The sequence below is a fragment of the Lissotriton helveticus genome, chromosome 1_2, assembly GCF_964261635.1.
Source record: "Lissotriton helveticus chromosome 1_2, aLisHel1.1, whole genome shotgun sequence".
NCBI lineage: Eukaryota > Metazoa > Chordata > Amphibia > Caudata > Salamandridae > Lissotriton > Lissotriton helveticus.
In genome coordinates, this window is record NC_136058.1 from 377,236,494 (window position 1) to 377,261,493 (window position 25,000).

The following is a 25,000-nucleotide window of genomic DNA, read 5'->3' on the forward strand; positions in this document are numbered from 1 at the left end:
GTGGGCTTGAACCACCAACCTTTCGGTTAACAGCCAAACGCGCTAACCGATTGCGCCACAGAGACGAGTGACTACAGCATCTTTCCTTAGACTCAATATATATCTTGATATGTATGTGCCTGCCTGGAGCTTGTCTTATATAAGCCATCATCATGTGAAACTTTGGCGTTGTCATGTCTGCTGCGCACACTTTGTTCATATGTGTACAATTTAAGTGTGTGCACCTGATCACTGTCTTGGACAGAGCTATGCCTGTGAACTCCCCATGTGAAGCATTGGTGGTTCAGTGGTAGAATTCTTGCCTGCCACGCGGGAGGCCTGGGTTCGATTCCCGGCCAATGCAAGGCTGCGTTCCTTTGACTTTGTTTTCGAAAGGAAATATATGAACTCAGTGGGGAATAAAATGGTAAGCAGTGACCCCGACGTGATTTGACCACGCAACCTTCTGATCTGGAGTCAGACGCGCTACCGTTGCGCCACAAGGTCCTTACACTTACAGCCTTCAAGCCAGATCAACAAATGCTGATGGCCTTTTGACTTATTTTCCCCTCCTCATATGCCTACAGTTGTATTACAGGGCTAGGCCTTTTGTTTTCTATCCTAATTATGAAATTGACTGCAGGTGCAGAGAGAACGCAGAGGATTGAAATGTTCAGATAAAGGGTCTTAAGCAGGAGAGAGCAGAGGTACGTATCTGTGTTTCATTAAAGTGTTTCATGCAGGCAAAAAGGATACTTCCCTGGGTGGGCTTGAACCACCAACCTTTCTGTTAACAACCGAACGCGCTAACCATTTGCACCACAGAGGTTAATAACTGTAGCACAGTTCCTGAGACTCAATATATATCTTGATAATTGTGTGCCTGCCTGGAGCTTGTGTTATATAATGTGTCTTTATGCCATACAGCATTTCTCATTTGCTTAGTGTCTTGTTATAGTTGGACGTAATGATAAATAGACTACTGTCTAATGGTCTTAGAGCCAGTATTACTACCGGTCCCAGTGTATGAGACACATACATGACTTTTCTGTTGCCTGCTTAGCATAGCTCCCTGCTCCTCTGTAGGTGTGCTACCAGCCAGTAAGGCGTGTGCCTTGCCCATCAGATGTGTTATGTTAGACTTGACTTCTCTGTGAGCAAAGTCTCCCTCCCATAGCAGGTGCTTTCTCTGAATTCTTGACTTGTAAGACTGCTGGGAAAGGCCCTCCCTAGCCCCTCACTCAGATAGATACATTTACCTTCAGAGCTCAGCTTTGGAGAAAGAGATTGGGGAGAGAGCAAATAGGGGAAGGCCCATGGTGCACACTTTATTTTACATAAAAGCTGGGGCTTGTGGGAGGACAGGGACAAGAGGGTTCTCAGGGAAAGAAATCCCAGGAGTATTGATGGCTAGGCCCTGAAACACAACAATCCCGGATTGGCAAGGCACAATATGCCTGTGCAACAGGCCTGACCCTAGGCTTCCGGAGTTCTTGGTCACAAAAGGCTCCAGTGATCTAAGCCCGACCAGGGCTGTGCCCGACCAGGGCTGTAGGCCGCGTTGGGAGCGCGTTAGGGACGCAGGGCGCAGAACTCTGCCCGTCTCACCCCAGCATTTAGGGGAGGACACAGAATCTGGGAAAGCCAGTGGGAAGGATTTTCCAGGAGGAGAGTTCAGTGAGATAATCTGAAACACAATAGTGCTGGTGATCTGGCGGGTGCATTCTGTGAACCACTTTTGTCGGGAGCAGCCTGCCATCATGCCCTGATAAACACAACTCTAGTCCCAAGCCAGTGACCTCAGCAAATGCAAAGACATTCATAGTTATAGTCTCCTGCATCTGATTCTTGCCTTCTTCATGTGAAACGTTGGAGTTATCATGTCTGCTGCGCACACTTTGTTCATATGTGTACAATTTAAGTGTGTGCACCTGATCACTGTCTTGGGCAGAGCTCTGCCTGTGAACAACCCATGTGAAGCATTGGTGGTTCAGTGGTAGAATTCTCGCCTGCCACGCGGGAGGCCCGGGTTCGATTCCCGGCCAATGCAAGACTGCTTTCTTTTGACTTTGTTTTTGAAAGGAAATATATGACCTCAGTGGGGAATAAAATGGTAAGCAGTGACCCCGACGTGATTTGAACACGCAACCTTCTGATCTGGAGTCAGACGCGCTACCGTTGCCCCAAGAGGTCCTTACACTTACAGCTTTCGGAGCCAGATCAACAAATGCTGTGGGTCTTTTGACTTATTTTCCCCTCCTCATATGCCTACAGTTGTATTACAGAGCTTGACCTTTTGTTTTCTATCCTAATTATGAAATTGACTGCAGGTGCCGAGAGAACGCAGAGAATTGAAATATTCAGGGAAAGGGTGTCCAGCAGGAGAGAGCAAAGGTATGTATCTGTTTTCCATTCAAGTGTTTTATGCAGGCAAAATAATACGTCCCTGGGTGGGCTTGAACCACCAACCTTTCGGTTAACAGCCAAACGCGCTAACCGATTGCGCCACAGAGACGAGTGACTACAGCATCTTTCCTTAGACTCAATATATATCTTGATATGTATGTGCCTGCCTGGAGCTTGTCTTATATAAGCCATCATCATGTGAAACTTTGGCGTTGTCATGTCTGCTGCGCACACTTTGTTCATATGTGTACAATTTAAGTGTGTGCACCTGATCACTGTCTTGGACAGAGCTATGCCTGTGAACTCCCCATGTGAAGCATTGGTGGTTCAGTGGTAGAATTCTCGCCTGCCACGCGGGAGGCCTGGGTTCGATTCCCGGCCAATGCAAGGCTGCGTTCCTTTTACTTTGTTTTCGAAAGGAAATATATGAACTCAGTGGGGAATAAAATGGTAAGCAGTGACCCCGACGTGATTTGACCACGCAACCTTCTGATCTGGAGTCAGACGCGCTACCGTTGCGCCACAAGGTCCTTACACTTACAGCCTTCAAGCCAGATCAACAAATGCTGATGGCCTTTTGACTTATTTTCCCCTCCTCATATGCCTACAGTTGTATTACAGGGCTAGGCCTTTTGTTTTCTATCCTAATTATGAAATTGACTGCAGGTGCAGAGAGAACGCAGAGGATTGAAATGTTCAGATAAAGGGTCTTAAGCAGGAGAGAGCAGAGGTACGTATCTGTGTTTCATTAAAGTGTTTCATGCAGGCAAAAAGGATACTTCCCTGGGTGGGCTTGAACCACCAACCTTTCTGTTAACAACCGAACGCGCTAACCATTTGCACCACAGAGGTCAATAACTGTAGCACAGTTCCTGAGACTCAATATATATCTTGATAATTGTGTGCCTGCCTGGAGCTTGTGTTATATAATGTGTCTTTATGCCATACAGCATTTCTCATTTGCTTAGTGTCTTGTTATAGTTGGACGTAATGATAAATAGACTACTGTCTAATGGTCTTAGAGCCAGTATTACTACCGGTCCCAGTGTATGAGACACATACATGACTTTTCTGTTGCCTGCTTAGCATAGCTCCCTGCTCCTCTGTAGGTGTGCTACCAGCCAGTAAGGCGTGTGCCTTGCCCATCAGATGTGTTATCTTAGACTTGACTTCTCTGTGAGCAAAGTCTCCCTCCCATAGCAGGTGCTTTCTCTGAACTCTTGACTTGTAAGACTGCTGGGAAAGGCCCTCCCTAGCCCCTCACTCAGATAGATACATTTACCTTCAGAGCTCAGCTTTGGAGAAAGAGATTGGGGAGAGAGCAAATAGGGGAAGGCCCATGGTGCACACTTTATTTTACATAAAAGCTGGGGCTTGTGGAAGGACAGGCACAAGAGGGTTCTCAGGGAAAGAAATCCCAGGAGTATTGATGGCTAGGCCCTGAAACACAACAATCCCGGATTGGCAAGGCACAATATGCCTGTGCAACAGGCCTGACCCTAGGCTTCCGGAGTTGTTGGTCACAAAAGGCTCCAGTGATCTAAGCCCGACCAGGGCTGTAGGCCGCGTTGGGAGCGCGTTAGGGACGCAGGGCGCAGAACTTTGCCCGTTTCACCCCAGCATTTAGGGGAGGACACAGAATCTGGGAAAGCCAGTGGGAAGGATTTTCCAGGAGGAGAGTTCAGTGAGATAATCTGAAACACAATAGTGCTGGTGATCTGGCGGGTGCATTCTGTGAACCACTTTTGTCGGGAGCAGCCTGCCATCATGCCCTGATAAACACAACTCTAGTCCCAAGCCAGTGACCTCAGCAAATGCAAAGACATTCATAGTTATAGTCTCCTGCATCTGATTCTTGCCATCTTCATGTGAAACGTTGGCGTTATCATGTCTGCTGCGCACACTTTGTTCATATGTGTACAATTTAAGTGTGTGCACCTGATCACTGTCTTGGGCAGAGCTCTGCCTGTGAACAACCCATGTGAAGCATTGGTGGTTCAGTGGTAGAATTCTCGCCTGCCACGCGGGAGGCCCGGGTTCGATTCCCGGCCAATGCAAGACTGCTTTCTTTTGACTTTGTTTTCGAAAGGAAATATATGACCTCAGTGGGGAATAAAATGGTAAGCAGTAACCCCGACGTGATTTGAACACTCAACCTTCTGATCTGGAGTCAGACGCGCGACCGTTGCGCCACGAGGTCCTTACACTTACAGCTTTCGGAGCCAGATCAACAAATGCTGTGGGCCTTTTGACTTATTTTCCCCTCCTCATATGCCTACAGTTGTATTACAGAGCTTGACCTTTTGTTTTCTATCCTAATTATGAAATTGACTGCAGGTGCCGAGAGAACGCAGAGAATTGAAATATTCAGGGAAAGGGTGTCCAGCAGGAGAGAGCAAAGGTATGTATCTGTTTTCCATTCAAGTGTTTCATGCAGGCAAAATAATATGTCCCTGGGTGGGCTTGAACCACCAACCTTTCGCTTAACAGCCGAACGAGCTATCCGATTGCGCCACAGAGACGATTGACTACAGCATCTTTCCTTAGACTCAATATATATCTTGATATGTATGTGCCTGCCTGGAGCTTGTCTTATATAAGCCATCATCATGTGAAACTTTGGCGTTGTCATGTCTGCTGCGCACACTTTGCTCATATGTGTACAATTTAAGTGTGTGCACCTGATCACTGTCTTGGACAGAGCTATGCCTGTGAACTCCCCATGTGAAGCATTGGTGGTTCAGTGGTAGAATTCTTGCCTGCCACGCGGGAGGCCTGGGTTCGATTCCCGGCCAATGCAAGGCTGCGTTCCTTTGACTTTGTTTTCGAAAGGAAATATATGAACTCAGTGGGGAATAAAATGGTAAGCAGTGACCCCGACGTGATTTGACCACGCAACCTTCTGATCTGGAGTCAGACGCGCTACCGTTGCGCCACAAGGTCCTTACACTTACAGCCTTCAAGCCAGATCAACAAATGCTGATGGCCTTTTGACTTATTTTCCCCTCCTCATATGCCTACAGTTGTATTACAGGGCTAGGCCTTTTGTTTTCTATCCTAATTATGAAATTGACTGCAGGTGCAGAGAGAACGCAGAGGATTGAAATGTTCAGATAAAGGGTCTTAAGCAGGAGAGAGCAGAGGTACGTATCTGTGTTTCATTAAAGTGTTTCATGCAGGCAAAAAGGATACTTCCCTGGGTGGGCTTGAACCACCAACCTTTCTGTTAACAACCGAACGCGCTAACCATTTGCACCACAGAGGTTAATAACTGTAGCACAGTTCCTGAGACTCAATATATATCTTGATAATTGTGTGCCTGCCTGGAGCTTGTGTTATATAATGTGTCTTTATGCCATACAGCATTTCTCATTTGCTTAGTGTCTTGTTATAGTTGGACGTAATGATAAATAGACTACTGTCTAATGGTCTTAGAGCCAGTATTACTACCGGTCCCAGTGTATGAGACACATACATGACTTTTCTGTTGCCTGCTTAGCATAGCTCCCTGCTCCTCTGTAGGTGTGCTACCAGCCAGTAAGGCGTGTGCCTTGCCCATCAGATGTGTTATGTTAGACTTGACTTCTCTGTGAGCAAAGTCTCCCTCCCATAGCAGGTGCTTTCTCTGAATTCTTGACTTGTAAGACTGCTGGGAAAGGCCCTCCCTAGCCCCTCACTCAGATAGATACATTTACCTTCAGAGCTCAGCTTTGGAGAAAGAGATTGGGGAGAGAGCAAATAGGGGAAGGCCCATGGTGCACACTTTATTTTACATAAAAGCTGGGGCTTGTGGGAGGACAGGGACAAGAGGGTTCTCAGGGAAAGAAATCCCAGGAGTATTGATGGCTAGGCCCTGAAACACAACAATCCCGGATTGGCAAGGCACAATATGCCTGTGCAACAGGCCTGACCCTAGGCTTCCGGAGTTCTTGGTCACAAAAGGCTCCAGTGATCTAAGCCCGACCAGGGCTGTGCCCGACCAGGGCTGTAGGCCGCGTTGGGAGCGCGTTAGGGACGCAGGGCGCAGAACTCTGCCCGTCTCACCCCAGCATTTAGGGGAGGACACAGAATCTGGGAAAGCCAGTGGGAAGGATTTTCCAGGAGGAGAGTTCAGTGAGATAATCTGAAACACAATAGTGCTGGTGATCTGGCGGGTGCATTCTGTGAACCACTTTTGTCGGGAGCAGCCTGCCATCATGCCCTGATAAACACAACTCTAGTCCCAAGCCAGTGACCTCAGCAAATGCAAAGACATTCATAGTTATAGTCTCCTGCATCTGATTCTTGCCTTCTTCATGTGAAACGTTGGAGTTATCATGTCTGCTGCGCACACTTTGTTCATATGTGTACAATTTAAGTGTGTGCACCTGATCACTGTCTTGGGCAGAGCTCTGCCTGTGAACAACCCATGTGAAGCATTGGTGGTTCAGTGGTAGAATTCTCGCCTGCCACGCGGGAGGCCCGGGTTCGATTCCCGGCCAATGCAAGACTGCTTTCTTTTGACTTTGTTTTTGAAAGGAAATATATGACCTCAGTGGGGAATAAAATGGTAAGCAGTGACCCCGACGTGATTTGAACACGCAACCTTCTGATCTGGAGTCAGACGCGCTACCGTTGCCCCAAGAGGTCCTTACACTTACAGCTTTCGGAGCCAGATCAACAAATGCTGTGGGTCTTTTGACTTATTTTCCCCTCCTCATATGCCTACAGTTGTATTACAGAGCTTGACCTTTTGTTTTCTATCCTAATTATGAAATTGACTGCAGGTGCCGAGAGAACGCAGAGAATTGAAATATTCAGGGAAAGGGTGTCCAGCAGGAGAGAGCAAAGGTATGTATCTGTTTTCCATTCAAGTGTTTTATGCAGGCAAAATAATACGTCCCTGGGTGGGCTTGAACCACCAACCTTTCGGTTAACAGCCAAACGCGCTAACCGATTGCGCCACAGAGACGAGTGACTACAGCATCTTTCCTTAGACTCAATATATATCTTGATATGTATGTGCCTGCCTGGAGCTTGTCTTATATAAGCCATCATCATGTGAAACTTTGGCGTTGTCATGTCTGCTGCGCACACTTTGTTCATATGTGTACAATTTAAGTGTGTGCACCTGATCACTGTCTTGGACAGAGCTATGCCTGTGAACTCCCCATGTGAAGCATTGGTGGTTCAGTGGTAGAATTCTCGCCTGCCACGCGGGAGGCCTGGGTTCGATTCCCGGCCAATGCAAGGCTGCGTTCCTTTTACTTTGTTTTCGAAAGGAAATATATGAACTCAGTGGGGAATAAAATGGTAAGCAGTGACCCCGACGTGATTTGACCACGCAACCTTCTGATCTGGAGTCAGACGCGCTACCGTTGCGCCACAAGGTCCTTACACTTACAGCCTTCAAGCCAGATCAACAAATGCTGATGGCCTTTTGACTTATTTTCCCCTCCTCATATGCCTACAGTTGTATTACAGGGCTAGGCCTTTTGTTTTCTATCCTAATTATGAAATTGACTGCAGGTGCAGAGAGAACGCAGAGGATTGAAATGTTCAGATAAAGGGTCTTAAGCAGGAGAGAGCAGAGGTACGTATCTGTGTTTCATTAAAGTGTTTCATGCAGGCAAAAAGGATACTTCCCTGGGTGGGCTTGAACCACCAACCTTTCTGTTAACAACCGAACGCGCTAACCATTTGCACCACAGAGGTCAATAACTGTAGCACAGTTCCTGAGACTCAATATATATCTTGATAATTGTGTGCCTGCCTGGAGCTTGTGTTATATAATGTGTCTTTATGCCATACAGCATTTCTCATTTGCTTAGTGTCTTGTTATAGTTGGACGTAATGATAAATAGACTACTGTCTAATGGTCTTAGAGCCAGTATTACTACCGGTCCCAGTGTATGAGACACATACATGACTTTTCTGTTGCCTGCTTAGCATAGCTCCCTGCTCCTCTGTAGGTGTGCTACCAGCCAGTAAGGCGTGTGCCTTGCCCATCAGATGTGTTATCTTAGACTTGACTTCTCTGTGAGCAAAGTCTCCCTCCCATAGCAGGTGCTTTCTCTGAACTCTTGACTTGTAAGACTGCTGGGAAAGGCCCTCCCTAGCCCCTCACTCAGATAGATACATTTACCTTCAGAGCTCAGCTTTGGAGAAAGAGATTGGGGAGAGAGCAAATAGGGGAAGGCCCATGGTGCACACTTTATTTTACATAAAAGCTGGGGCTTGTGGAAGGACAGGCACAAGAGGGTTCTCAGGGAAAGAAATCCCAGGAGTATTGATGGCTAGGCCCTGAAACACAACAATCCCGGATTGGCAAGGCACAATATGCCTGTGCAACAGGCCTGACCCTAGGCTTCCGGAGTTGTTGGTCACAAAAGGCTCCAGTGATCTAAGCCCGACCAGGGCTGTAGGCCGCGTTGGGAGCGCGTTAGGGACGCAGGGCGCAGAACTTTGCCCGTTTCACCCCAGCATTTAGGGGAGGACACAGAATCTGGGAAAGCCAGTGGGAAGGATTTTCCAGGAGGAGAGTTCAGTGAGATAATCTGAAACACAATAGTGCTGGTGATCTGGCGGGTGCATTCTGTGAACCACTTTTGTCGGGAGCAGCCTGCCATCATGCCCTGATAAACACAACTCTAGTCCCAAGCCAGTGACCTCAGCAAATGCAAAGACATTCATAGTTATAGTCTCCTGCATCTGATTCTTGCCATCTTCATGTGAAACGTTGGCGTTATCATGTCTGCTGCGCACACTTTGTTCATATGTGTACAATTTAAGTGTGTGCACCTGATCACTGTCTTGGGCAGAGCTCTGCCTGTGAACAACCCATGTGAAGCATTGGTGGTTCAGTGGTAGAATTCTCGCCTGCCACGCGGGAGGCCCGGGTTCGATTCCCGGCCAATGCAAGACTGCTTTCTTTTGACTTTGTTTTCGAAAGGAAATATATGACCTCAGTGGGGAATAAAATGGTAAGCAGTAACCCCGACGTGATTTGAACACTCAACCTTCTGATCTGGAGTCAGACGCGCGACCGTTGCGCCACGAGGTCCTTACACTTACAGCTTTCGGAGCCAGATCAACAAATGCTGTGGGCCTTTTGACTTATTTTCCCCTCCTCATATGCCTACAGTTGTATTACAGAGCTTGACCTTTTGTTTTCTATCCTAATTATGAAATTGACTGCAGGTGCCGAGAGAACGCAGAGAATTGAAATATTCAGGGAAAGGGTGTCCAGCAGGAGAGAGCAAAGGTATGTATCTGTTTTCCATTCAAGTGTTTCATGCAGGCAAAATAATATGTCCCTGGGTGGGCTTGAACCACCAACCTTTCGCTTAACAGCCGAACGAGCTATCCGATTGCGCCACAGAGACGATTGACTACAGCATCTTTCCTTAGACTCAATATATATCTTGATATGTATGTGCCTGCCTGGAGCTTGTCTTATATAAGCCATCATCATGTGAAACTTTGGCGTTGTCATGTCTGCTGCGCACACTTTGCTCATATGTGTACAATTTAAGTGTGTGCACCTGATCACTGTCTTGGACAGAGCTATGCCTGTGAACTCCCCATGTGAAGCATTGGTGGTTCAGTGGTAGAATTCTCGCCTGCCACGCGGGAGGCCTGGGTTCGATTCCCGGCCAATGCAAGGCTGCGTTCCTTTGACTTTGTTTTCGAAAGGAAATATATGAACTCAGTGGGGAATAAAATGGTAAGCAGTGACCCCGACGTGATTTGACCACGCAACCTTCTGATCTGGAGTCAGACGCGCTACCGTTGCGCCACAAGGTCCTTACACTTACAGCCTTCAAGCCAGATCAACAAATGCTGATGGCCTTTTGACTTATTTTCCCCTTCTCATATGCCTACAGTTGTATTACAGGGCTAGGCCTTTTGTTTTCTATCCTAATTATGAAATTGACTGCAGGTGCAGAGAGAACGCAGAGGATGGAAATGTTCAGATAAAGGGTCTTAAGCAGGAGAGAGCAGAGGTACGTATCTGTGTTTCATTAAAGTGTTTCAAGCAGGCAAAAAGGATACTTCCCTGGGTGGGCTTGAACCACCAACCTTTCTGTTAACAACCGAACGCGCTAACCATTTGCACCACAGAGGTTAATAACTGTAGCACAGTTCCTGAGACTCAATATATATCTTGATAATTGTGTGCCTGCCTGGAGCTTGTGTTATATAATGCGTCTTTATGCCATACAGCATTTCTCATTTGCTTAGTGTCTTGTTATTATTGGACGTAATGATGAATAGACTACTGTCTAATGGTCTTAGAGCCAGTATTACTACCGGTCCCAGTGTATGAGACACATACATGACTTTTCTGTTGCCTGCTTTGCATAGCTCCCTGCTCCTCTGTAGGTGTGCTACCAGCCAGTAAGGCGTGTGCCTTGCCCATCAGATGTGTTATGTTAGACTTGACTTCTCTGTGAGCAAAGTCTCCCTCCCATAGCAGGTGCTTTCTCTGAACTCTTGACTTGTAAGACTGCTGGGAAAGGCCCTCCCTAGCCCCTCACTCAGATAGATACATTTACCTTCAGAGCTCAGCTTTGGAGAAAGAGATTGGGGAGAGAGCAAATAGGGGAAGGCCCATGGTGCACACTTTATTTTACATAAAAGCTGGGGCTTGTGGGAGGACAGGGACAAGAGGGTTCTCAGGGAAAGAAATCCCAGGAGTATTGATGGCTAGGCCCTGAAACACAACAATCCCGGATTGGCAAGGCACAATATGCCTGTGCAACAGGCCTGACCCTAGGCTTCCGGAGTTCTTGGTCACAAAAGGCTCCAGTGATCTAAGCCCGACCAGGGCTGTAGGCCGCGTTGGGAGCGCGTTAGGGACGCAGGGCGCAGAACTCTGCCCGTTTCACCCCAGCATTTAGGGGAGGACACAGAATCTGGGAAAGCCAGTGGGAAGGATTTTCCAGGAGGAGAGTTCAGTGAGATAATCTGAAACACAATAGTGCTGGTGATCTGGCGGGTGCATTCTGTGAACCACTTTTGTCGGGAGCAGCCTGCCATCATGCCCTGATAAACACAACTCTAGTCCCAAGCCAGTGACCTCAGCAAATGCAAAGACATTCATAGTTATAGTCTCCTGCATCTGATTCTTGCCATCTTCATGTGAAACGTTGGCGTTATCATGTCTGCTGCGCACACTTTGTTCATATGTGTACAATTTAAGTGTGTGCACCTGATCACTGTCTTGGGCAGAGCTCTGCCTGTGAACAGCCCATGTGAAGCATTGGTGGTTCAGTGGTAGAATTCTCGCCTGCCACGCGGGAGGCCCGGGTTCGATTCCCGGCCAACTTTGTTTTCGAAAGGAAATATATGACCTCAGTGGGGAATAAAATGGTAAGCAGTGACCCCGACGTGATTTGAACACGCAACCTTCCCTTCTGATCTGGAGTCAGACGCGCTACCGTTGCGCCACGAGGTCCTTACACTTACAGCTTTCGGAGCCAGATCAACAAATGCTGTGGGCCTTTTGACTTATTTTCCCCTCCTCATATGCCTACAGTTGTATTACAGAGCTTGACCTTTTGTTTTCTATCCTAATTATGAAATTGACTGCAGGTGCCGAGAGAACGCAGAGAATTGAAATATTCAGGGAAAGGGTGTCCAGCAGGAGAGAGCAAAGGTATGTATCTGTTTTCCATTCAAGTGTTTCATGCAGGCAAAATAATACGTCCCTGGGTGGGCTTGAACCACCAACCTTTCGGTTAACAGCCGAACGCGCTAACCGATTGCGCCACAGAGACGAGTGACTACACCATCTTTCCTTAGACTCAATATATATCTTGATATGTATGTGCCTGCCTGGAGCTTGTCTTATATAAGCCATCATCATGTGAAACTTTGGCGTTGTCATCTCTGCTGCGCACACTTTGTTCATATGTGTACAATTTAAGTGTGTGCACCTGATCACTGTCTTGGACAGAGCTATGCCTGTGAACTCCCCATGTGAAGCATTGGTGGTTCAGTGGTAAAATTCTCGCCTGCCACGCGGGAGGCCCGGGTTCGATTCCCGGCCAATGCAAGGTTGCGTTCCTTTGACTTTGTTTTCGAAAGGAAATATATGAACTCAGTGGGGAATAAAATGGTAAGCAGTGACCCCGACGTGATTTGACCACGCAACCTTCTGATCTGGAGTCAGACGCGCTACCGTTGTGCCACAAGGTCCTTACACTTACAGCCTTCAAGCCAGATCAACAAATGCTGATGGCCTTTTGACTTATTTTCCCCTCCTCATATGCCTACAGTTGTATTACAGGGCTAGGCCTTTTGTTTTCTATCCTAATTATGAAATTGACTGCAGGTGCAGAGAGAACGCAGAGGATTGAAATGTTCAGATAAAGGGTCTTAAGCAGGAGAGAGCAGAGGTACGTATCTGTGTTTCATTAAAGTGTTTCATGCAGGCAAAAAGGATACTTCCCTGGGTGGGCTTGAACCACCAACCTTTTGTTAACAACCGAACGCGCTAACCATTTGCACCACAGAGGTTAATAACTGTAGCACAGTTCCTGAGACTCAATATATATCTTGATAATTGTGTGCCTGCCTGGAGCTTGTGTTATATAATGCGTCTTTATGCCATACAGCATTTCTCATTTGCTTAGTGTCTTGTTATTATTGGACGTAATGATGAATAGACTACTGTCTAATGGTCTTAGAGCCAGTATTACTACCGGTCCCAGTGTATGAGACACATACATGACTTTTCTGTTGCCTGCTTAGCATAGCTCCCTGCTCCTCTGTAGGTGTGCTACCAGCCAGTAAGGCGTGTGCCTTGCCCATCAGATGTGTTATGTTAGACTTGACTTCTCTGTGAGCAAAGTCTCCCTCCCATAGCAGGTGCTTTCTCTGAACTCTTGACTTGTAAGACTGCTGGGAAAGGCCCTCCCTAGCCCCTCACTCAGATAGATACATTTACCTTCAGAGCTCAGCTTTGGAGAAAGAGATTGGGGAGAGAGCAAATAGGGGAAGGCCCATGGTGCACACTTTATTTTACATAAAAGCTGGGGCTTGTGGGAGGACAGGGACAAGAGGGTTCTCAGGGAAAGAAATCCCAGGAGTATTGATGGCTAGGCCCTGAAACACAACAATCCCGGATTGGCAAGGCACAATATGCCTGTGCAACAGGCCTGACCCTAGGCTTCCGGAGTTCTTGGTCACAAAAGGCTCCAGTGATCTAAGCCCGACCAGGGCTGTAGGCCGCGTTGGGAGCGCGTTAGGGACGCAGGGCGCAGAACTCTGCCCGTTTCACCCCAGCATTTAGGGGAGGACACAGAATCTGGGAAAGCCAGTGGGAAGGATTTTCCAGGAGGAGAGTTCAGTGAGATAATCTGAAACACAATAGTGCTGGTGATCTGGCGGGTGCATTCTGTGAACCACTTTTGTCGGGAGCAGCCTGCCATCATGCCCTGATAAACACAACTCTAGTCCCAAGCCAGTGACCTCAGCAAATGCAAAGACATTCATAGTTATAGTCTCCTGCATCTGATTCTTGCCATCTTCATGTGAAACGTTGGCGTTATCATGTCTGCTGCGCACACTTTGTTCATATGTGTACAATTTAAGTGTGTGCACCTGATCACTGTCTTGGGCAGAGCTCTGCCTGTGAACAGCCCATGTGAAGCATTGGTGGTTCAGTGGTAGAATTCTCGCCTGCCACGCGGGAGGCCCGGGTTCGATTCCCGGCCAACTTTGTTTTCGAAAGGAAATATATGACCTCAGTGGGGAATAAAATGGTAAGCAGTGACCCCGACGTGATTTGAACACGCAACCTTCCCTTCTGATCTGGAGTCAGACGCGCTACCGTTGCGCCACGAGGTCCTTACACTTACAGCTTTCGAAGCCAGATCAACAAATGCTGTGGGCCTTTTGACTTATTTTCCCCTCCTCATATGCCTACAGTTGTATTACAGAGCTTGACCTTTTGTTTTCTATCCTAATTATGAAATTGACTGCAGGTGCGAGAGAACGCAGAGAATTGAAATATTCAGGGAAAGGGTGTCCAGCAGGAGAGAACAAAGGTATGTATCTGTTTTCCATTCAAGTGTTTCATGCAGGCAAAATAATACGTCCCTGGGTGGGCTTGCACCACCAACCTTTCGCTTAACAGCCGAACGCGCTAACCGATTGCGCCACAGAGACGAGTGACTACAGCATCTTTCCTAAGACTCAATATATATCTTGATATGTATGTGCCTGCCTGGAGCTTGTCTTATATAAGCCATCATCATGTGAAACTTTGGCGTTGTCATGTCTGCTGCGCACACTTTGTTCATATGTGTACAATTTAAGTGTGTGCACCTGATCACTGTCTTGGACAGAGCTATGCCTGTGAACTCCCCATGTGAAGCATTGGTGGTTCAGTGGTAGAATTCTCGCCTGCCACGCGGGAGGCCCGGGTTCGATTCCCGGCCATTGCAAGGCTGCGTTCCTATGATTTTGTTTTCGAAAGGAAATATATGAACTCAGTGGGGAATAAAATGGTAAGCAGTGACCCCGACGTGATTTGACCACGCAACCTTCTTATCTGGAGTCAGACGCTCTTCCGTTGCGCCACAAGGTCCTTACACTTACAGCCTTCAAGCCAGATCAACAAATGCTGATGGCCTTTTGACTTATTTTCCCCTCCTCATATGCCTACAGTTGTATTACAGGGCTAGGCCTTTTGTTTTCTATCCTAATTATGAAATTGACTGCAGGTGCAGAGAGAACGCAGAGGATTGAAATGTTCAGATAAAGGGTCTTAAGCAGGAGAGAGCAGAGGTACGTATCTGTGTTTCATTAAAGTGTTTCATGCAGGCAAAAAGGATACTTTCCTGGGTGGGCTTGAACCACCAACCTTTCTGTTAGCAACCGAACGCGCTAACCATTTGCACCACAGAGGTTAATAACTGTAGCACAGTTCCTGAGACTCTATATATCTTGATAATTGTGTGCCTGCCTGGAGCTTGTGTTATATAATGCGTCTTTATGCCATACAGCATTTCTCATTTGCTTAGTGTCTTGTTATTGTTGGACGTAATGATGAATAGACTACTGTCTAATGGTCTTAGAGCCAGTATTACTACCGGTCCCAGTGTATGAGACACATACATGACTTTTCTGTTGCCTGCTTAGCATAGCTCCCTGCTCCTCTGTAGGTGTGCTACCAGCCAGTAAGGCGTGTGCCTTGCCCATCAGATGTGTTATGTTAGACTTGACTTCTCTGTGAGCAAAGTCTCCCTCCCATAGCAGGTGCTTTCTCTGAACTCTTGACTTGTAAGACTGCTGGGAAAGGCCCTCCCTAGCCCCTCACTCAGATAGATACATTTACCTTCAGAGCTCAGCTTTGGAGAAAAAGATTGGGGAGAGAGCAAATAGGGGAAGGCCCATGGTGCACACTTTATTTTACATAAAAGCTCGGGATTGTGGGAGGACAGGGACAAGAGGGTTCTCAGGGAAAGAAATCCCAGGAGTATTGATGGCTAGGCCCTGAAACACAACAATCCCGGATTGGCAAGGCACAATATGCCTGTGCAATAGGCCTGACCCTAGGCTTCCGGAGTTCTTGGTCACAAAAGGCTCCAGTGATCTAAGCCCGACCAGGGCTGTAGGCCGCGTTGGGAGCGCGTTAGGGACGCAGGGCGCAGAACTCTGCCCGTTTCACCCCAGCATTTAGGGGAGGACACAGAATCTGGGAAAGCCAGTGGGAAGGATTTTCCAGGAGGAGAGTTCAGTGAGATAATCTGAAACAAAATAGTGCTGGTGATCTGGCGGGTGCATTCTGTGAACCACTTTTGTCGGGAGCAGCCTGCCATCATGCCCTGATAAACACAACTCTAGTCCCAAGCCAGTGACCTCAGCAAATGCAAAGACATTCATAGTTATAGTCTCCTGCATCTGATTCTTGCCATCTTCATGTGAAACGTTGGCGTTATCATGTCTGCTGCGCACACTTTGTTCAAATGTGTACAATTTAAGTGTGTGCACCTGATCACTGTCTTGGGCAGAGCTCTGCCTGTGAACAGCCCATGTGAAGCATTGGTGGTTCAGTGGTAGAATTCTCGCCTGCCACGCGGGAGGCCCGGGTTCGATTCCCGGCCAACTTTGTTTTCGAAAGGAAATATATGACCTCAGTGGGGAATAAAATGGTAAGCAGTGACCCCGACGTGATTTGAACACGCAACCTTCCCTTCTGATCTGGAGTCAGACGCGCTACCGTTGCGCCACGAGGTCCGTACACTTACAGCCTTCGGAGCCAGATCAGCAAATGCTGTGGGCCTTTTGACTTATTTTCCCCTCCTCATATGCTACAGTTGTATTACAGGGCTTGGCCTTTTGTTTTCTATCCTAATTATGAAATTGACTGCAGGTGCAGAGAGAACGCAGAGGATTGAAATATTCAGGGAAAGGGTGTCCAGCAGGAGAATGCAAAGGTATGTATCTGTGTTTCATTCAAGTGCTTCATGCAGGCAAAATGATACGTCCCTGGGTGGGCTTGAACCACCAACCTTTCGGTTAACAGCCGAACGCGCTAACCGATTGCGCCACAGAGACGATTGACTACAGCATCTTTCCTTAGACTCAGTATATATCTTGATATGTATGTGCCTGCCTGGAGCTTGTCTTATATAAGCCATCATCATGTGAAACTTTGGCGTTGTCATGTCTGCTGCGCTCACTTTGTTCATATGTGTACAATTTAAGTGTGTGCACCTGATCACTCTCTTGGACAGTGCTATGCCTGTGAACTCCCCATGTGAAGCATTGGTGGTTCAGTGGTAGAATTCTCGCCTGCCACTCGGGAGGCCCGGGTTCAATTCCCGGCCAATGCAAGGCTGCGTTCTTTTGACTTTGTTTTCGAAAGGAAATATATGAACTCAGTGGGGAATAAAATGGTAAGCAGTGACCACGACGTGATTTGAACACGCAACCTTCTGACCTGGAGTCAGACGCGCTACCGTTGCGCCACGAGGTCCTTACACTTACAGCTTTCGGAGCCAGATCAACAAATGCTGTGGGCCTTTTGACTTATTTTCCCCTCCTCATATGCCTACAGTTGTATTACAGAACTTGACCTTTTGTTTTCTATCCTAATTATGAAATTGACTGCAGGTGCAGAGAGAACGCAGAGGATTGAAATATTCAGGGAAAGGGTGTCCAGCAGGAGAGAGCAAAGGTATGTATCTGTTTTTCATTCAAGTGTTTCATGCAGGCAAAATAATACGTCCCTGGGTGGGCTTGAACCACCAACCTTTCGGTTAACAGCCAAACGCGCTAACCCAGGGGTGTCCAAACCTGTCCTGGCGGGCCGTATCCATGCCAGATTTTTGGGATATCTCCATCTGGTGATCACGGTTCGATCCCCGGCGCCGGCGGCAGATCAGAGTGCCCAGGACGGGTCCATGTGACCCGGGCAGTCCTATCCCCTGGGTGTACGTGGTTGTCCGACATGTCGGTCGGATGTGCTTTTACGTACCGGAACGGAATCGGCCCCCATAAAATCGTACGTAAAGTATATAGCAAGTCAACCTGAAATCTGCTGGGTCAGAAAGGGCTCGATTCCGATCCGTGTCGGAAGGTTAGGAGTCCGTACAAATTTGTCGGGACGGCATGGCAGAGTGCCCGGGATGGGCTCCATGGCTCTTGGGCAGTCGTCCCCCGGGCGTCCGGGGCTCCATCCAGGCCGACGGCATGGCAGAGTGCCCGGGACGGGCTCCATGCGTCCCGGGCATTCGTCCCCCGGGCGTCCGGGGCTCCATCCAGGCCGGCGGCATGGCAGAGTGCCCGGGACGGGCTCCATGCGTCCCGGGCCTTCGTCCCCCGGGCGTCTGGGGCTCCATCCAGGCTGACAGCATGGCAGAGTGCCCGGGTCTGGCTCCATGGTTTCCAGTGTGGTCCTCCCCTGGGTGTCGGGGCGCTCCAGGCCGACGGCATGGAAAAGTGCCCGGGACGGGCTCCATGCGTCCCGGGCATTCGTCCCGGGATGGGGACGAGGTGGGGAGAGTCCAGGCGGCTTCACTTTCATGCCCGGCCATCTGGTAGCCCAGATCCCCTCGGCCATCTGGTCGCCCGCAACGCTTTCCTATGGGGCGACCAGATGGCCGAACTTCCCTGGAAGTCCCGATGAGGTGCCATTCGCCTCCCGGATCCCAGCTAGGGCTCCATGAGGTCGGGTTCTTTCACGCCTTGGGTCCCCTATGTCACCCCGCGTGCACAGATTACAAGAAAAGGGGGTAATTTTGCTCCGGATTACTAGGGAGAAGGGTACGCCCGGACACCCCTCCGAGGGTGGTGGTTCTCTGCCATGGGGACCAGATGGGCTATGCCTGGGCAACACCTCCCTAGGCCATCCGGGGCTTCCTTCCTCCAGGCCAACTGCATGTCAAATTGCCCAGGATGGGCTCCATGGCTCCTGGGCAGTTGTCCCCCGGGTGTCCAGGGCTCCATCCAGGCTGACTGCATGGAAAAGTGCCCAGGACAGGCTCCATGCGTCCCGGGCATTCATCCCCCGGGCGTCCGGGGCTCCATCTAGGCTGACGGTATGGCAGAGTGCCCAGGTCGGGCTCCATGGTTTTCATGGTGGTCCTCCCATGGGTGTCTGGGGGCTCCAGGCCGAAGGCATGGAAAAGTGCCCAGGACGGGCTCCATGCGTCCCGGGCATTCGTCCCCTGGGCGTCTGGGGCTCCATCTAGGCTGACGGTATGGCAGAGTGCCTGGGTCGGGCTCCATGGTTTTCACGGTGGTCCTCCCCTGGGTGTCTGGGGGCTCCAGGCCGAAGGCATGGAAAAGTGCCCAGGACGGGCTCCATGCGTCCCGGGCATTCGTCCCCCGGGCGTCCGGGGCTCCATCCAGGCTGACGGTATGGCAGAGTGCCCGGGTCGGGCTCCATGGTTTTCACGGTGGTCCTCCCCTGGGTGTCTGGGGGCTCCAGGCCGAAGGCATGGAAAAGTGCCCAGGACGGGCTCCATGCGTCCCGGGCATTCGTCCCGGGACGGGGACGGGGACGGGGACAGGGTCGGGAGAGTCCAGGCGGCTTCACTTCCGTGTCCAGCCATCTGATCGCCCAGATTCCCTCGGCCAACTGGTCGCCCGGATCCCCTCGGGCATCTGGTCGCCTGCAACGCTTTCCTATGGGGCGACCAGATGGCCGAACTTCCCTGGAAGTCCCGATGAGGTGCCATTCGCCGCCCGGATCCCAGCGAGGGCTCCAGGAGGTCGGGTACATTCGCGCCTTGGGTCCCCTCTGTCACCTCGCGTGCACAGATTACAAGAAAAGGGGGTAATTTTCGTCCGGATTACTAGGGAGAAGGGTACGCCCGGACACCCCTCCGAGGCTGGTGGTTCTCTGCCATGGGGACCAGATGGGCTATGCCTGGGCAACACCTCCCTAGGCCACCCGGGGCTTCCTTCCTCCAGGCCAACTGCATATCAAATTGCCCAGGACGGGCTCCATGGCTCCTGGGCAGTCGTCCCCCGGGCGTCCGGGGCTCCATCCAGGCTCACGGCATGGAAAAGTGCCCAGGACAGGCTCCATGCGTCCCGGGCATTCATCCCCCGGGCGTCCGGGGCTCCATCTAGGCTGACGGTATGCCAGAGTGCCCAGGTCGGGCTCCATGGTTTTCATGGTGGTCCTCCCCTGGGTGTCTGGGGGCTCAAGGCCGAAGGCATGGAAAAGGGCCCAGGACGGGCTCCATGCGTCCCGGGCATCGTCCCCTGGGCGTCCGGGGCTCCATCTAGGCTGACGGTATGGCAGAGTGCCCGGGTCGGGCTCCATGGTTTTCACGGTGGTCCTCCCCTGGGTGTCTGGGGGCTCCAGGCCGAAGGCATGTCACACTGCCCAGGACGGGCTCCATGGGCCCCGGACAGACCTCCCCCGGGCACCCGGGGCACCCATCTCCAGGAGGCCAACGGGATGGCAAAGTACCCGGGAAGGGCTCCACGGGTCCCGGGCAGCCTTCCCCCGGGCGTCCGGGGCTCCTACCTCCAGGCCGACGGCATGTCACACTGCCCAGGACGGGCTCCATGGGCCCCGGACAGACCTCCCCCGGGCGTCCGGGGCACCCATCTCCAGGAGGCCAACGGGGTGGCAGAGTAACCGGGAAGGGCTCCATGGGTCCCGGGCAGCCCTCCCCCGGGCGTCCGGGGCTCCCACCTCCAGGACGACGGCATGTCAAAGTGCCCAGGACGGGCTCCACGGGCCCCGGGCAGCCCTCCCCCCGGGCGTTCGGGGCACACATCTCCAGGAGGCCAACGGCATTGCAAAGTACCCGGGAAGGGCTCCACGGGTACCGGGCAGTCCTCCCCCGGGCGTCCGGGGCACCCATCCTCATGAGACCAACGGCATTGGCAAAGTACCCGGGAAGGGCTCCACGGGTCCCGGACAGGCCTCCCCCGGGCGTCCCGGGCACCCTCCTCCAGGCCGACGGCATGTCAAAGTGTCCAGGACAGGCTCCATGGGTCCCGGGCAGCCCACTCCCGGGCGTCCGGGGCTCCCACCTCCAGGCCGACGGCATGTCAAAGTGCCCAGGACGGGATCCATGGGTACCGGGCAGCCCTCCCCCGGGCGTCCGGGGCTCCCATCTCCAGGCCAACTGCATGGCTCAATGCCCAGGACGGGCTCCATGGGTCCCGCGCAGGCCTCCCCCGGGCGTCCGGGGCAACCATCTCCATGAGGCCAACGGCATTGGCAAAGTACCCGGGAAGGGCTCCACGGGTCCCGGGCAGGCCTCCCCCGGGCGTCCAGGGCACCCACCTCCAGGCCGACGGCATGTAAAAGTGCCCAGGACGGGCTCCATGGGTCCCGGGCAGCCTTCCCCCGGGCGTCCGGGGCTCCTACCTCCAGGCCGACGGCATGTCACACTGCCCAGGACGGGCTCCATGGGCCCCGGACAGACCTCCCCCGGGCGTCCGGGGCACCCATCTCCAGGAGGCCAACGGGGTGGCAGAGTAACCGGGAAGGGCTCCATGGGTCCCGGGCAGCCCTCCCCCGGGCGTCCGGGGCTCCCACCTCCAGGACGACGGCATGTCAAAGTGCCCAGGACGGGCTCCACGGGCCCCGGGCAGCCCTCCCCCCGGGCGTTCGGGGCACACATCTCCAGGAGGCCAACGGCATTGCAAAGTACCCGGGAAGGGCTCCACGGGTACCGGGCAGTCCTCCCCCGGGCGTCCGGGGCACCCATCCTCATGAGACCAACGGCATTGGCAAAGTACCCGGGAAGGGCTCCACGGGTCCCGGACAGGCCTCCCCCGGGCGTCCCGGGCACCCTCCTCCAGGCCGACGGCATGTCAAAGTGTCCAGGACAGGCTCCATGGGTCCCGGGCAGCCCACTCCCGGGCGTCCGGGGCTCCCACCTCCAGGCCGACGGCATGTCAAAGTGCCCAGGACGGGATCCATGGGTACCGGGCAGCCCTCCCCCGGGCGTCCGGGGCTCCCATCTCCAGGCCAACTGCATGGCTCAATGCCCAGGACGGGCTCCATGGGTCCCGCGCAGGCCTCCCCCGGGCGTCCGGGGCAACCATCTCCATGAGGCCAACGGCATTGGCAAAGTACCCGGGAAGGGCTCCATGGGTCCCGGGCAGGCCTCCCCCGGGCGTCCAGGGCACCCACCTCCAGGCCGACGGAATGTAAAAGTGCCCAGGACGGGCTCCATGGGTCCCGGGCAGCCCGCCCCCGGGCATCTGGGGCACCCATCTCCAGGAGGCCAACGGCGTTGCAAAGTACCCGGGAAGGGCTCCACGGGTACCAGGCAGTCCTCCCCCGGGCGTCCGGGAGCTCCCTTCTCCAGGCCAACGGCATGGTTCAATGCCCAGGACGGGCTCCAAGTGTCCCGGACAGACCTCCCCCGGGCGTCCGGGGCACCCATCTCCAGGCCAACAGCATGGCTCAATGCCCAGGACGGGCTCCATGGGTCCGGGGAGGCGTCCCATGCGCCTCCGGGCTTGGGAGCCCCGGCTGGTCCAGGAGCCCGGCCGGGCCCCGGGTCGGGTGCTCCGGCCCTGCGCCCTGTCTCACAGCCTGCCGCACTGCCAAGGGCCCGGGAAGGGGTTCCGATGTGCCCGGGGAGCCTCCCCTTGCTTGGCTGGGTTCAGGAGCAGTGGCTAGGGCCCCTGAGGGCCCGGGGAGGGCGGCCTCCCCACCCCGGGCTCTGTCCTTGGTCCTGCTGCGTGGCAGGGTGCCCGGGACGGGGTCCGGAGGGACTGTAGTGTAGTTCCTATCTTCCCAATAGGCTCTGCGCATTGGAATAGTACCTACAGCAGTAAAGGCCTAGGCCAGACGTTAACTAGGTCTACTACTGTCGATACTAGACTTAATTTTTGGGTTTGCCAGCTAAGCTCAGAGTTCGCTAGAAACTTTCTCGAATGTTCAAGGAAGGATTAACTTCCCTGATTAGACAAGAAGGGATTTAGTTTCTGACAACCATAGAACATGACAACTTTGCTCTCCCCTAATCAAGAGTCAATCTCGAGAGTCGTGTGAGCACAAGGCAATTATTTTACTCAGTCAGTACGTGCATTCTTAGTCTCATCAGAATGTAGAGAAAAGGAAGAGACGGGCGTGTTCAATAAAAAGGTGTTATTTATTGATCAGTCTCTTTTCTCATACATGAGAAATGGATCGATATTATTGCAATACTTATAGTTAAGTAAAGTGCATACATTAAAAGCAATAGTATAAAATAATACTGTAAAAACATTGATATGGTTTCTGAGCCATATGATGTTTAAAATGATTAAAATATATTTACATACACATATACATTTGACTAAACGTACTCAACTGGTGTTTCTAAGTACGCCTACCCCATGTACCTGACCTAAGTCTAATGCGTGGGCGGGAATAGAAAGTTACAGTTTAAGTTAAGTTTGTTTTTGCCAAGTGAATAACTAAAGAATTCTCTGTGAGGGGTTATTCAGTTCTGTACCTGGAAATTAGTATGAATGAGGAATGGTATCTCTTTCTCTGCTCTCGATATTCCAGGCTGCCTGCGAGGGCTGCCCAGAAACGCCGGTGCTGGGTCTCTCGGCTTGAGATAGCAGCGCGTCTCTCAGCGCGTCAGGAAGGCGGGGCTGCGCCAGCGGGGTCTGCTTCTGCTCTCGGCTTCGGCAAGTATGGCTGCTCCGTCTTGTCACCACGCGTGTGTTTGCATAGGGCAAGGTCGGCAATATTTATACCTTAAAGGTGCCGAGATTGACGTAAGGATGGACATAGGTACGTCAATAAAGATGTCATACGACTTGCTCGTTAGCACATTCTTTTGCAAAAGTTCTCTGTGAAATCAAAACAATGGCCGCACGGATTATCCAGGTTGTCATAGGTTTGATTTGTTATGAGAACGTCGTATGCCTTATCAGGGGCTGGAGGAATGTCGCTTGTCTAATTAGATCTCAAGCGTTATGACCTAATCAGATAACACGTTCCTGTGCCGTAGTGTGACTGCGTCAGATAACGGTATCTGCATCATGGGGGCTTTTCTTGCCTCATGGGCTGACTGTTAGTTAACTTGATAGTTAGTTTAACCAGAATAGGGTCAGGAATAGGGGGACTGATTCAGAACCTATAGAAATACACGACACCCACTCCACGCTAACTATGGTCATATCTACTAATCTATGCATAGTATAACATAGTACAACATACTATAGAGTATAGTGTATACCTTACCACCCCAAAATACATAAATGCATTTTGAAATTTTCAAATATACTGAAAAATTGCAGTCATATATATTGTATGCACTTAAGCTATGAATTAAATGCAAAAGTAAACACGCATTTTTATGCATTATTGCTTATCGGTATATGAGAAATACACATGAAATGGCTCTTAATATGGCTATACAGAAAGGAAGTCCGAGACCATTTCATCACATAATAAAATATTTGTGAACATACCAGCGGGCAGCTAAAGTCTATATAAAGTATCTAAAAATAGAAATCTTAGTTCTCTAGGAATAGTTTCTTACTTTAAGCAGAAGATCAGTGTCCCGGGAAAAAATATGTAGAAAAATATTTTAAGGGGCATGCTGAAAAAATTGCTGTCCGTGAACTGGATTGTAATTGTTCATGTGACTTTATTTTTAAAGTTGAAGGCCGAATTCAGGGAACGCCGTGTGCGAGTTTACTCAAAAGTCTCTATTTCTGTTCTGGAGAGAACATCATATCATTCAGGCTTTCGAAAAAACTGTCAACAGCTTCATGGGAAAGTTCCACTAAGTCGGAAATAGGGGTAACCATGCATTCGTGCGCATGATTGTCTCCATTGACATTCTGATTCGCATTGCTGACAGAAGGTCGTACCTGTTCGATGCTGCTTTCATCTTGAACTTCACTACTCTTCAATCGCAGTGGTGAAGATTCCAGGAATGCCGTCATCAGGATTGGCAGCCTTTGAGGGCAGCACAAAGCGTGAACCTTGGTAGGAACCAACAGTGTATCTGCATCCACTGGCGCATCTGATTGTAGCGTCAGACAGGTGTCTAACACGCATTCTTCTCCGCATAGCAGACACCTTAGTACAGGTAAAACACACCTTTGCCACATTGGTCGAAATGATAGAAACCAAGTCATGTTTAGGTCTCTAAGCCGGGAGAGTCCCAGGATTTTTGATATCCGGTCCCGG

The 25,000-nt window shown here is 50.9% G+C and overlaps 20 non-coding genes across 20 annotated transcripts in view; 8 read left to right on the forward strand and 12 right to left on the reverse strand.

The window, feature by feature from the left end:
* The window catches only part of TRNAN-GUU (transfer RNA asparagine (anticodon GUU)), a 74-nt gene extending 9 nt beyond the window's left edge, over positions 1 to 65 (reverse strand). The window contains exon 1 of the tRNA in view: positions 1 to 65. This exon is cut by the window's left edge and continues 9 nt beyond it. This is a non-coding gene — a tRNA (tRNA-Asn).
* A 1,893-nt stretch (positions 66 to 1,958) lies between these two features.
* Positions 1,959 to 2,029, forward strand: TRNAG-GCC (transfer RNA glycine (anticodon GCC)). Its single transcript has one exon. It is a non-coding gene; the product is annotated as a tRNA-Gly (tRNA).
* Positions 2,030 to 2,420: 391 nt separating this feature from the next.
* On the reverse strand, positions 2,421 to 2,494 carry TRNAN-GUU (transfer RNA asparagine (anticodon GUU)). The gene has a single exon. It is a non-coding gene; the product is annotated as a tRNA-Asn (tRNA).
* A 207-nt stretch (positions 2,495 to 2,701) lies between these two features.
* TRNAG-GCC (transfer RNA glycine (anticodon GCC)) lies at positions 2,702 to 2,772 on the forward strand. Its single transcript has one exon. It is a non-coding gene; the product is annotated as a tRNA-Gly (tRNA).
* Positions 2,773 to 4,371: 1,599 nt separating this feature from the next.
* Positions 4,372 to 4,442, forward strand: TRNAG-GCC (transfer RNA glycine (anticodon GCC)). The gene has a single exon. It is a non-coding gene; the product is annotated as a tRNA-Gly (tRNA).
* Positions 4,443 to 4,833: 391 nt separating this feature from the next.
* On the reverse strand, positions 4,834 to 4,907 carry TRNAN-GUU (transfer RNA asparagine (anticodon GUU)). Its single transcript has one exon. It is a non-coding gene; the product is annotated as a tRNA-Asn (tRNA).
* A 1,893-nt stretch (positions 4,908 to 6,800) lies between these two features.
* On the forward strand, positions 6,801 to 6,871 carry TRNAG-GCC (transfer RNA glycine (anticodon GCC)). The gene has a single exon. It is a non-coding gene; the product is annotated as a tRNA-Gly (tRNA).
* Positions 6,872 to 7,262: 391 nt separating this feature from the next.
* TRNAN-GUU (transfer RNA asparagine (anticodon GUU)) lies at positions 7,263 to 7,336 on the reverse strand. The gene has a single exon. It is a non-coding gene; the product is annotated as a tRNA-Asn (tRNA).
* A 207-nt stretch (positions 7,337 to 7,543) lies between these two features.
* On the forward strand, positions 7,544 to 7,614 carry TRNAG-GCC (transfer RNA glycine (anticodon GCC)). Its single transcript has one exon. It is a non-coding gene; the product is annotated as a tRNA-Gly (tRNA).
* A 1,599-nt stretch (positions 7,615 to 9,213) lies between these two features.
* Positions 9,214 to 9,284, forward strand: TRNAG-GCC (transfer RNA glycine (anticodon GCC)). Its single transcript has one exon. It is a non-coding gene; the product is annotated as a tRNA-Gly (tRNA).
* A 391-nt stretch (positions 9,285 to 9,675) lies between these two features.
* TRNAN-GUU (transfer RNA asparagine (anticodon GUU)) lies at positions 9,676 to 9,749 on the reverse strand. The gene has a single exon. It is a non-coding gene; the product is annotated as a tRNA-Asn (tRNA).
* Positions 9,750 to 9,956: 207 nt separating this feature from the next.
* Positions 9,957 to 10,027, forward strand: TRNAG-GCC (transfer RNA glycine (anticodon GCC)). The gene has a single exon. It is a non-coding gene; the product is annotated as a tRNA-Gly (tRNA).
* Positions 10,028 to 11,747: 1,720 nt separating this feature from the next.
* TRNAW-CCA (transfer RNA tryptophan (anticodon CCA)) lies at positions 11,748 to 11,824 on the reverse strand. The gene has a single exon. It is a non-coding gene; the product is annotated as a tRNA-Trp (tRNA).
* Positions 11,825 to 12,072: 248 nt separating this feature from the next.
* Positions 12,073 to 12,146, reverse strand: TRNAN-GUU (transfer RNA asparagine (anticodon GUU)). Its single transcript has one exon. It is a non-coding gene; the product is annotated as a tRNA-Asn (tRNA).
* A 207-nt stretch (positions 12,147 to 12,353) lies between these two features.
* On the forward strand, positions 12,354 to 12,424 carry TRNAG-GCC (transfer RNA glycine (anticodon GCC)). The gene has a single exon. It is a non-coding gene; the product is annotated as a tRNA-Gly (tRNA).
* Positions 12,425 to 14,143: 1,719 nt separating this feature from the next.
* On the reverse strand, positions 14,144 to 14,220 carry TRNAW-CCA (transfer RNA tryptophan (anticodon CCA)). The gene has a single exon. It is a non-coding gene; the product is annotated as a tRNA-Trp (tRNA).
* Positions 14,221 to 14,467: 247 nt separating this feature from the next.
* TRNAN-GUU (transfer RNA asparagine (anticodon GUU)) lies at positions 14,468 to 14,541 on the reverse strand. Its single transcript has one exon. It is a non-coding gene; the product is annotated as a tRNA-Asn (tRNA).
* A 1,996-nt stretch (positions 14,542 to 16,537) lies between these two features.
* On the reverse strand, positions 16,538 to 16,614 carry TRNAW-CCA (transfer RNA tryptophan (anticodon CCA)). Its single transcript has one exon. It is a non-coding gene; the product is annotated as a tRNA-Trp (tRNA).
* Positions 16,615 to 16,861: 247 nt separating this feature from the next.
* On the reverse strand, positions 16,862 to 16,935 carry TRNAN-GUU (transfer RNA asparagine (anticodon GUU)). Its single transcript has one exon. It is a non-coding gene; the product is annotated as a tRNA-Asn (tRNA).
* A 349-nt stretch (positions 16,936 to 17,284) lies between these two features.
* TRNAW-CCA (transfer RNA tryptophan (anticodon CCA)) lies at positions 17,285 to 17,356 on the reverse strand. The gene has a single exon. It is a non-coding gene; the product is annotated as a tRNA-Trp (tRNA).
* Between the last annotated feature and the right edge of the window lie 7,644 nt (positions 17,357 to 25,000).